This window comes from Oxyura jamaicensis, chromosome 5, assembly GCF_011077185.1.
Source record: "Oxyura jamaicensis isolate SHBP4307 breed ruddy duck chromosome 5, BPBGC_Ojam_1.0, whole genome shotgun sequence".
Classification (NCBI taxonomy): Eukaryota; Metazoa; Chordata; class Aves; order Anseriformes; family Anatidae; genus Oxyura; species Oxyura jamaicensis.
The window spans coordinates 38,249,945-38,261,643 of NC_048897.1; the positions used below are offsets into that span (position 1 = coordinate 38,249,945).

Consider the following 11,699-nt stretch of genomic DNA (forward strand, 5'->3'; position numbering starts at 1 on the left):
TTGGTGAGAGAATATTTACTAGACTTAAGGTATCTCAGAAGTACCAATTCAGAGCAAACAAAGTAGTTCTCTTACAAAATTAAAAGTCTGAACAGAGAAGCAGTAGGTTTGGATAAATGTCATGCAAAGTTAACTGAATGAGATCAGCAACATTTTTAACAAGCAAATAAATTTAATATTTGCAAAGTCAAGAGGTACTTGTGATATAAGGCAAAGCAGGTAGGATTCATATGAAGAACAAGAAGGCCTAAGTCAGTGAGAGCCTGGCTGGAAGCTGCCCTTCTAATTCAGGCCCTCTGGCTCTGCTTACCAGGCATGGTGAGAGCAAGGGGGCTGCTGGCTGCTACCAAGAGGGACAGTGCTGCTCTCCTGTGCCAACAACCACTCATGTTGGATCTAATAAACATGCAGCTGCACAATGAGTTAGCCCAGTTCACTGATTAGATGGAAAAATAAACTATCAAAATATATAAATATGATTATAAAAAAAAGTTTTCCCGCAGATGACTGTTCAAGGGTGGGGCGAAAGTGCACTGTTGGGGAAACAGGGAGTCAGAGTGGGACAGTCCCCTCCAGAGCCAACCCACTACTCTGGGGTAACATTTGAAAATGAAACACCTATGACTACGAAGAACAAAGGCTGAGTGAAAATCAAAATCAGCTGGTAGGAAACAGAAGTGACAGAACAAACAAGTGAAGTGATTGAGCCTCATGATTAGGAGAAAGAAAATGAGATCAGAGTCTGAGCTTGCTCTCCACCATAATAAATGAATAGCTTATAAACACAACTGACTGAACAATTCCATGTATGTTCACTCTTTCCATTGCATAGCAAAAAAGAAGATTTAATCACTTGGGGATTCATCACCTAAATTAAGTGTAGGAAAGGACAGTGGAACTAACGGGACTTCCGTGGAGTCCAACATGCATTTAGGTGCAGCATTCTTAGTAGATGTAACTTTTACATGTATTTACAAGAATCAAGAGACACTTTATTAAAATATATATATTATCTTGAAATCAATATTCCTTAGCTACATGTATTCCACAAGTAATTTTTAATATTCAACATACAGATGGAAAAAGGACTAGAAATCAAACTTCCCCACTCCTGAATTTATAGCCTTTCCAGTGAGTTACAGGATCACAGCTCACCTAATGAATATTTCTGCACTAAAAGCAAGGCAAAACAGTTTTATAAGTAAGGAGTCAGAGACTACCAGACCCAAACAACATACAAGTTTACAGCTCTAGCGCAAACTTGAGAAATGAAAGACAGAAATTCAGAACTTTGCCCTTCATGGCTGGGTAACAGTTCTACACAAAACCTACTGAATAAGAAGCAAGGAGGGATAGGCAGAGCAGCACACTCCCATTATCTAGGTATAATTCAAAGATAATTGATCTCTCCAAGAGCAACTTGTCAAGGAACACCTCACTCACTTGTGGATACCAGGACAGCTTAGGCACCTAACTAACACTGTCAAAACTTAAACCACATCAAGAAGCAGACCTCAATGCATTCAGCAAATCTTACCAGAAATACCCGAGCTGTGCAGATCCTCAAGTGAGGGTTAGGACTGCAAGGGTCTAGCCTTGACGAGCAGGTGCCCACAGGATCATTTAGATGCCAAAGTGCTTCACAGTTCTGTCCCAGCAAACTGCTGTTGAGATCTCATTCCCTTTCTGCAAAATCACAACAGCACCGACTGGAAGTGTAAACTGAAGGAATGGCCATGATATCTACCTTTCCATTCTTATCTAGAGAAATGCATCACATGTAACACTTGGCATGCTTCCACACTAAAGGAAAGTTACAAGACCAGCTTACTTTAATATGATCTCCATTTGAGCTTTGGCTAAACTGTATCTCCAGTTACCTGAAGCAGTCCTGCAGAAAGTGATCTAGTTAGTTTATTTCTTGCCTGGTATAACAGCTTAGATGTTAATTCAGACAGAATATTTTGATTATACAAGGGCATTTTCTTATAGTAATACCAGCCTGAGGCTGTTTTAAGTACAATTTAATCTTGGGCCTAATTTATATGAAGATTTAATTCTGTAACAGCTGAATATGGTTACCATTTTTCTACCTGCCTCCATTTCTCAAGGTCTGCTGCTTCTTAGAAAATATAGACCCAAGCCAAATCTTGGAAGCACGCTGTCAAGTTCACACTCTAAACAAGCCAAATGCAGAGGCTGAAAGGTCTTCATGCCAAAAACCCCACTGATAAGATAGTGGGGTGGCAAGGCATTACAGACTTGCAGCATCACCTGTAACACAAACTGCACAGTAATATTGCCTTTAAGCATTAGTGTTCTGCAAGATCACAGAATCACAGAATAGTCTAGGTTGGAAGAGACCTCCAAGATCACTGAGTCCAACCTCTGACCTAACACTAACAAGTCCTCCACTAAACCATATCCCTAAGCTCTACATCTAAACGTCTTTTAAAGACCTCCAGGGATGGTGACTCCACCACTTCCCTGGGCAGCCTATTCCAGTGACTAACAACCCGTTCAGTAAAGAAGTTCTTCCTAATATCCAACCTAAAATGAATGACTCTGGTACGTTTTAGCCTACTTGGAAAAAACACATAGATCAATACGCTCAGATCCTTGAAGAATTCTGACTTTAAAAACATGCTGTTCCATTCAACATAACAACCAGTATGCAGGTGAAATATATCACATTTACAAAACCTATCATGTTGCTTTTGTTTCCCAGGACTTACTTACCTACCTAGTGACAAAACAGTAATTTAGAGATTGCAAAACCATCACTTGCATATTCACATTTAAATATCCCAAGCATCAATAAACAGGGCAGATACGTTGCATGCAGCCACGAAGTGACACATCAGGGACACCCGGCAGGACACCTCGAGGCGGTCTCGATCAGCACCGGTTCTCCTGGAGCTGCAGAGCCCAACGGGACGCTCCAGAGGAGCGAGGAAAATAACCCACCGCCCGCGAGGACCCCCTGCCTTCCCCCTGCCTCCTCGCCGTGCCCCCACCGGGTCCCTCTCCTCGCCTCTCTCCTCCCCGCCGCTCACCTCCCGCCGGGCTCCCCGCGCCCAGCCCGCACCTGCCGCCGCGCTGCCGGCGCCGCCTTCTCCGAGCCCGGGCGGTGGCTGCGGCCCAGCCTGCAGGGGGTGGCCCCCGCTCCTCGCTCCTCGCTCCCCGTTCCCCGTTCCCCGCTCCCGCCCCGGCCCGGCCCTCGCGGCCGTCCCGGTGAGGGCCCAGGGCGGAGCGGGAGTTTCCCCGCCGGCCGCTCCCCGCCTCAGCGGGCCGGGTTTCTCTCCGAGCGGCCCCCAGGTGCCCGTCCTTGTCGCTCGCTGGACCGATACGCTGGCAAAGGCAGTGCCAACGCTGCCCCTCGCTACGCTAAAGCAACATCGGGCTCTGCTTCAGCGAGAAAAGTCCTTTTTTTTTTTTTTTTTTTTTTTTTTTTTTTTTTTTTAATATATTTATATTCTTCTAGCAAATGGCATTTCCAGCTGGGATGTCGATCCCTGTCAAGTTTGGCTTTACACAAGCATGTGAGGGAAAGCCCCTGCTACAGCCTGCAGGGCGACTTACTGGTGGGTTGGCTCAGAAATTTCCGCAGGAATTTCTGGTTCAAAAATCTCCCTGCAGGAAGCAAAGGTTTTGTGAGTCTCCAGGTGGTTTTGCCTGGCCTCTCCTCTCCTCTGGAGCCAGGTATGAGCAGGAAGTGGGGCTGCATTTGTAGGGAAAAAAAAGGTGTTTTTCCTCCAGTCAATTTTGTATGCTTCAAGGTGCTTTAAAATTACAAGTAAGTCAGCGAGGTTTTGGGATGGTCATCCTAGCTGCTCTTGAACTCCAGCCTTTTGGGGATTCCCCATCCACCAAGAGTGCCGTTTTTCTACGGTGACATGTTTTTATTTTCAATTTAATAGCACCACGGATCTGATACTAACTAAGAGTTTCGTGCCTGTCATCATGCAGCATAACACAACTACTTCAAACCCCAGAGTCACTGTGAGGAGAGAGCCTTCGCCAAAAGCACAGGCTCAGAATATTTGAAGTAACAAAGAGTCTCTGTTAGTCTCTGTACAGAGCCAGCAGTACCGCACTGGGATATCACATAGCAGAGTGGTTCTTATTCCTGTTAAGGGAGCTGATGAGATTATGTGTGGTCACTCCTTTAAAGCAATACAAGTAACCTGGTAAGCTTCCAAAATTATCTGAGTTCTTTTGAGGCACACATTAAGCATACATTTCAAGGCATCTCATTGAATTCACTTACGTGAATGAATTACGTGAACAACTTTCTTCCACTGTTCATAAAAGCATGTTGTTTAACTACTGATACAGTCCCTGTATGCAGCTCGCCATTATCAGATTACATGAACATTTTCAAGCTCAAGGATTTTTCAGGCTCTCCAGTGATTTCCAGTCCTGCCTGAGTGGCTCTCCAGCTGCTGGAGCTGGCAGTGTGGGAGCAGCCAGCCTTCAGGAACACAAATCACGTCTCTGATGAAGGAAGGGACATAATAAAGGGCATTTCTGACAAGGAAGTTATAGGGGGAAAAATTTTGCAAGTCTACCTTCCTTCTTTCTCAGGGCACAGGAAGGGTCCTCCTCCACAGTTTGAGGGGGCTTCTTCTCACATTCCTTTTTTGTTGTTGTTGTTTTCTTTTTTCTTTTTTTGATGGTTTGGGACACACCTTCCATTCTCCTTTCAGCTGCTTGAAAATTGGATGGTTTGTTTCAATAAACACAAAGTTCAGCTGCACATGGCGAGGGATGTGGCTGACCTATTTTGCATGGAGGGACAGAACATTACTGTGCTATTTTTTTATTATTACTATTTTTTTTTTTTTAGCTGGGATGGGAACTATAACTCCCATCTCCCTTAGAAGATTTTTGTCCCAGTCAAATTAAGCATGAAGATCAGCAATGAAACCAATTTACCTCTGTTCTTTGCTGCCTAGACCTCTCTGCCAACTGCAGATACATTCCTCATTCCTTGCCTGCCTCCTGCCAGCATACAGAGTGCCCCATGCTCTGCTTGAGTGATTGACTGAATTTTTATGTAACTAAAGTTCACTTGAGAAACCCAGTGATGTTCTCATGCTTTACTGATACCTGCTCTCAGCCCCTCTCTTCCATGTCCATCCCAGGACCATCACTGCAACCACTCATCCTTTCTAGTTTCAGGGGGCTCTGCAGCTGCTCTTGCCCTCTCATGCTGCCTCCAGTCAGGGCACCCTGGTGCTAAGATTAAACACATAAATTGGGCTGGTTTGGGCTGGCTGAGCCAAACCACAGCACTCTGAGCTCCAGAAGTGCAGGGCTGAGATACTTGAGCAGCACCAGCAGAGCCAGCAGGGATAATTTATTAGTCTGGGCTACACTTCTCTCATATTCTCCAGCAAGGCCCTTCGCATCTGTTTTGAACCTCTGCACAGCACACTTTCCACTTGTTGCTAAGTCTGTTTTATGCTATTGAATTACAACTTCTCAGTGTTGTGTTTTTTGTTTTGTTTTGTTTTGTTTTTTTGTTTGTTATTTTGTTTTTTTCTTGGTGAAAGAGGAGAAGCCAGAAGAGAAGACCACAGAAGAGCTACAGGCAGGAGAGCATTTTATCTTTCTTTCCTCCTTGGCCCTCATACCTTTCAGAAGTAAATCTGAAACAATAAAAACCCCATGTGTAAATACCGACACAAGTGTTCTTGAGTAATTCTCTATGCAAAAGCTTTCAAGCAGACTATAACCCTTTTTCTTCACTTTGCACAAGTATGCCAGTGAACAAGTTTGTGAGCAGGAATGCTCACAAAGGCTGCTGATTTGCATCAGTCTAGCCTGATAAACTCTCCCTAGTGATCCTCTGCATCAGAAACCAGATCCCACCACTTGTGCACACTTTCTGAATCATGCCAACTTTCATTTTAAATCTCAAGCAGTTCCAAGTTTGCACATCATGTTTGCCCAGAGCACACTGAAAGCTTTCAAGCAGAAAAGTGCATGTCTGTGGAAAACATTATTGCCTAGTTCTTGCCTAGTTTGAAACATATCAAGTGCAATTATGCAGTTGAGAGTCCTTTAGAGCAAGTAAGCATCTAACTCCATGTCCAAAGTTATTTTCAGAAATTATCATGAAGTGATGTACAATATACTTATGATTGGATTTAAAATGTAGTGTATACAGTAATACCCAAGTGATGAGCTCAGCTGTCCAGACATTAAAGTAGGGCGTTTTCAAGACAACCCCAGCACACGGCATGCAGTTGTTCACAGCCAAACACCCTGTGTAGCCACTAAATGAAGTTTTCATATGCAGAGGATTTTTGAGGAAAAAAAAAAAAAAAAAAAAAAAAAAAAAAAAAGTATTCTGCAACTCAGATTTCAGTGAAATGTCAGAGTCCTTTTCTGCTGAAGTCTATAAGTGGTTAATACACCTTTGTTATAAACAACTTCTGCAGCCAGAGACTTTTACTACCATGGAAGTTTTTGCAGCAGTAATCCTTATCCCCTGGGGTTTTGCTGGGAGAAACACGAAACTGTATTTCTCATCCTCCCTGTCCTACTCTCAGCTGGAGACTGGCTTTTTCCATTCCCATTACAACCTTTGAGTTTAACTGACACCTTCCCTCCTCTACCGCAGATGCTGGGTGGGGTCCACGCACTTCGTTACAGAAAGCTGCTATAATTCAGTCGGTGACTATTGTTTTTTGTTTTCTCCTTTTTTTCAAATGTACGTTTAATGTCATGCTTTCCTGACATAACCCGTTGTAATTCTGTCCACCATCTGAGACTGCAGCCAGTTGCTTCCTCCCACAGTGCTGTAGAAGAGCAGTTTTATTGCAGTATGTCCAGCATCTTTTGAAAGTGTTGCTATGATGCCTAGAGGAAAAATTACATGAAGATACTTCATCGTCCAAATTAAGTCCTCTCTTTCTCTCATTTAGATTTGATGTACTGTGGATTTGAAAAGAGATTTCCTGGCCTGGTTTATCTTGCCTCATGCTATAAGGCAGATTTTCCTTGTGCACAAATAGGTCATTAATACGTTCGGAAAATAAGTCCAAGGTGGGCTCATCCTTCATGCACCAGAACACTTTGGTCCTGTCTCTCCACAGACAGTCCCTCAGATGTTTGGCTGTGGCATCTGTGCAGGCTGCAACAATTGCTTCTCAGCTACTTGGCAGTCTTCATGTCGTAAGTGGCCATCAGCCCAAAACTAGCACAAAGCAAGGTGAGGTTCCTGGCTGGCTAACCGCTGATGGAAGGAGTCTGTACTAGATCTGGAGTTTTTGTGCCATCAGCTTCAGCCTGCAGTGACAAACAGGACTGCATGCTTATGCAGGAGCAAAAGGTTCAGTTTCCTTCTCAAGAGGCATTTCTTGCTGTTGCTACTGTCTAGGAATCCAAGATGATGAATCCAATAAACTCAGGAGACTTTATAAACCTTAATGCACAGCTGACAATAGAACAAAGCAGAGCCAAGGCATGTTCCTGTGAGTGTTTTCCAATTGCGTCTTTTTCTTGTCTGGCTTCATTAAGAGCCAGCTGCTCTTCATACAGGAAATGGTCCCACACAGGTTTGTGAGGACGTTGTCACGTTTGCTGAAAAAAGATAATAGAACTACATTATCAACACACCGACACCTTCAGAGATTTTCTAGAACTCTTGCACCTGAAGACTGTGGGTGGATGGTACTACCTTAGCTTTAAAATGAACATCTTACGTGCAAAAATCTTTTCAATCTGTCATTTAAATCCAAACAATCCCAATAGTTTCACAGTAGATTTGGTGCTTTAAGCCGATATATTTAGCATTTGTTTGGATCTATACGGTCTGTTGTTTGAAAACTGAATTTTTAGGGTAAAGGATAAAAGAGAAAGGAAGAATGTTATCTGCAGCCAATTTCAGGAAAGGTTTGAAATCTGAGCTATCTTTGACTTCCTGTCTACCTCTCAATGCAGCAGTTGAACTCAATTCAATAACAGGTTTTCAAATTGTTCCCAAAACTTCAGTGTTAAGGGACAAAAACAAAACAGGAAAGACCTGTTTCAGGAAGGACTGTTGTATCACTGAAAAAGCTCTGTAGAGCACCTGACTCTGAAATAAGCTTATTTATTATAAATAATTTCCATGGCGTCACATTAACAAACATAAAAGGTCACGAACTCATGTATTTGAAGCAAATGTGTTTGACATCTGGGATCTGGCAGAAGTTCCTCCTGTGGGATAGACTGTTTGTGCAGAGTTTTATTGAAGAATAAAATTAAGAATGAATTACGAAATATTAGTGTAACCTAGTAAGAAAGTATTGTATTTTACAAGCCAGAGACTAATAGATCTCACAGAACTATTTTTGTTCCTCCGATTCAAAAGCATGTCAAAGAGTGATAGCTGTGACCAGCTAGAAGTGGAAACCTGTGGTTTTTCAGCACTGCACTTGGAAATAGGTTGGACAGAAAGGTCCAAATGCAGGGAAGTGCTTAATTGCACGTACGTATTTGTATTTTCACTACACCCCCGCTTGCAAGGGGAGGAGGAGGGAGCTGGCAAAGAGCACGGCCGCCAGGCAGCCAGGAGGGAGCCAGGCCATCCCCACACAGCCCCACATGGGGATTGGGGCAGCCCCACACATCAGGCACATTTGTGGGGACGGGGACAGGACAGGCACTGGGGCTGTGGGGAGCTGGAAATCTTCACTCCTACAGTCTATCCCTCTCACTGCTCTCTGGCCCAGGCCAGTGGAAACCTCACAGGAGCAGCTATTTCCCAATATCAGTACTGACACAGAGCTATTTTTGAGGCCCTCTCGGCCCAGGAGGTGCTCTCCCACCAGGCTGGGAAGAGTGACCTCCTGGGGTGCTTTGGGGTGATTCCTCAAACATTGTTCCAGGCCTATTGGCTTATCATACTGTCCAAAACCACCTCTTTCAGTGTGGAAAAGGGGACGAGATGCAGCCGTCTGGTTCCTCCAGGTCTCCCCCAGGCCTGGGTACTGGCCAGCCCAAACAAATGGCGGAGCAGGCAGCCGACCCAGGGGCCGGAGATGTCAAAATGCCTGCCAGCTCCATGCCTCCCCTCCCTTTTCAGGGACCTTGAGACCAGGTGCTACTGCCCTGCTCTGCGTTTTTTCGCTGTCATCTCACTGGGGTCTGGTCAGTGCCTCAGAGCTGGCCTCTCTCCCCCCCCAAAAAAAGACACAGGCCTGCCTGAGGACAAGCAGATGTTCCTCTCCCTGGAACACTGGGGCCAGCCAGGTGTCACCCAGACACTGGAGCACGGGTAGCACACAGAAGGTCCTTCCTGAAAGGCACCAAGTCAAACAACAAGTTGTAAAACATGGGTGTTTTGTTTGTTTGTTTTTTCCCTCTGTTTTCAGGTGAAAACAAACTTCTTTTACCTCACTTAAAGGGGCTGAGAGCAAAAAGCTATCCCAGAAATCACACCACTTTAAAGCCTGCCAGCACCATGGAAATGAGGAAGTCTGAGGGGACATCAGTACAGGCCAGTAACAGGTCACCCACAGAAACTGAAAGGCTGCTTCTACATCTAAAATTACTCAGTTCAGTGTGAGAGCACACACTGACCTTCTAGCTAGAGCTTTGGCCACATCATTCAGAGGGAGGCAAGGAGATAAAAACAGGACAGTCTGGCTTAAAACACATAAGCAATAACACAAGCAGAACCAGAGGTTATCATCAGACTTTACCCTAGTTTTAAAACTTTAGCCCAGCTGCAGAGAGTTCAGCCATGTTCCCAGACAAGCACACCAATGCACAGCACCCTTAAGTTACATGAAATAAGGTGAAGCCAACCTGCTGCCTACCTTCCCGGCTGTCACTTTGCAGGCCCTCTTGCAGCATTGGCTGCACCTCATCCAGCAAGCTGTAAGTCATGGGAAAGCAAACATACCACAGTCAAAACCTTCACCCACATTACTACTGATTTTAGTGCATGAATAAGGATATCCTTGTGTGACCCCTTTCCCCAAGGCAGATGATTCTGCGTATTTAATTTGTGTTTGGTTTTATGCATAAATGTTCAGTGAGATTAGAGCATGCAGCTCCGTCAGTATGTACCGCAATGAACAGACTTAAGTGGGTTGTACCTTCTTGGTACATCTTGATCTTACATGTGAGCTGAATGCCACAGGTGTCATGAACCTGTGTTCATGTTCAGAAGGTTTAATAGCTGCAAACTGCAGGATGCCTGTTCTTAAAAGTATTTTCTTGACAGCTTTTTTTTCAAGAATTCTGAGTCAGCAGTAATAGCTGTAGGTACAAATATTTATTTGCAGGACACAGTAGCTGTGCCATGTTCCTTACCTGTGCTCCCCAAGACAAAAACATATATACATACAACTAAATCCTTCCATAATGAACAAATATCCATTCGCCTCAAGCATTTGCAGCTGTCACTATTGCTTTAACTTTTAGCTCTGTAAGAACTAGATCATATGGTAGCAAGGAATTCAAGGGTGAAGGGTTAATCATTTCACTGCAGCTCGGGGATTAACTTCACATTAAAAACACGTGCATTTGTATCCAAGTGACATAATGAAAAATGTGGTGGGACATGAAAGGCACGCTCATTCAAGCTAGCAAGGATTTATTGAACTTGTTCTTCAAGATCTTAGAAAACCTAATCAAACATTTCTCAGCCAGTGCACTGGTTGCCACAAACTGCTTGCCCTCAACTAACCTGATACAGCAATCCCATGCCTGGCAAAGAGTTTTATTAGCAAACAGAAGGAGGATGTGTCTCGCAACTGTTTTTAAGGGGCCTTGGTGATCATTCTGTAATGATATGTTGACTAAACTTTGGAAGAGTCCAGGAAAAGAAAAATAACAGTTGCTAGTGAGGAAAAATGGACATTTAACACCAGGAACATGCTGTTAAAGCACAAAAAATGCTGTTAAAGATCAGCATATCAGCTTGTATTTGGGAGGGTCCTTACGAAGGGGGTACAGACTATGAACCCTTGCAGTGGAATGAATGAGCTGTGGATTGTGCATGCTGTCCTAATGAGTTACTAATGCAAGACAGTGCTCACTTGTATAAAGAGGCTCACCTGTATGAGATGTGGCACTGCCATCTGGCTCACTGGAATAACCATACAGGACTCATTTTTTCCTGTCACCAGTGTGGTGATGGCTACACACACTGGCTGACAAGGAGGACAGTTTAACAGCAGTCAGCAACACCTGTGCGCCCAAGTGGTAACCAGTGCCACCGAAAACAGAGGGGGAGAAGAAGAAAGCAGGAGCTCTACTGCACAGAATACAGCCTATGGGACTTCTCAGGGAAACATGGTTCATATCTCACCCTTAAGGAAGTGTAGCAGGAGTTAAAATCCCTGCAGGATATTAGTTTTACAGCCCAGCCAAGGCCCATTTCTCCAGCAGCACAGTGTCCTTTATCAGCTGGCTGGACGGTACTGAGAGAAAAGAAAGTGCAACCTGCTTTTCCTGTTTGTACTTGCAAGTCATCTCCAGAGATACCATTGCTGCAGATCTCTCATTTGCACACCTGTGGGAGCTTTTGCTGAACAGAGGTATCCTTGTCTTCAGGGGCAGTGTAGGAGCAGATTATTCTTGTGTTGTGAAAAGAGCAAAAATAGAGGAAGGAGTGATACTATTCAATCCCACATGCAACCACATCTAAAACAAACACAACAGCACATATAATGAAAGCAACCTGAAAAGCAGAC

General features: G+C 44.2%; 1 protein-coding gene and 1 long non-coding RNA gene across 8 annotated transcripts in view; both read right to left on the reverse strand.

The window, feature by feature from the left end:
* Positions 1-3,192, reverse strand: part of TC2N (tandem C2 domains, nuclear) — a 34,219-nt gene extending 31,027 nt beyond the window's left edge. For 2 of the 7 annotated variants that reach the window (XM_035328613.1, XM_035328606.1), the window contains exon 1: positions 3,057-3,192. The gene's annotated coding sequence lies outside the window, so the exon portion shown is untranslated. Of the gene's footprint in view, positions 1-1,537; positions 2,035-3,056 lie in introns of those variants that run through there. The other 5 variants (XM_035328607.1, XM_035328608.1, XM_035328610.1 and 2 more) reach the window with 4 other exon arrangements.
* Positions 3,193-4,667: 1,475 nt separating this feature from the next.
* LOC118168662 lies at positions 4,668-11,236 on the reverse strand. Its single transcript, XR_004751722.1, has 2 exons — positions 11,061-11,236; positions 4,668-7,593 (listed from the first exon to the last, which is right to left on the reverse strand). It is a non-coding gene; the product is annotated as an uncharacterized LOC118168662 (long non-coding RNA).
* Positions 11,237-11,699: the final 463 nt, after the last annotated feature.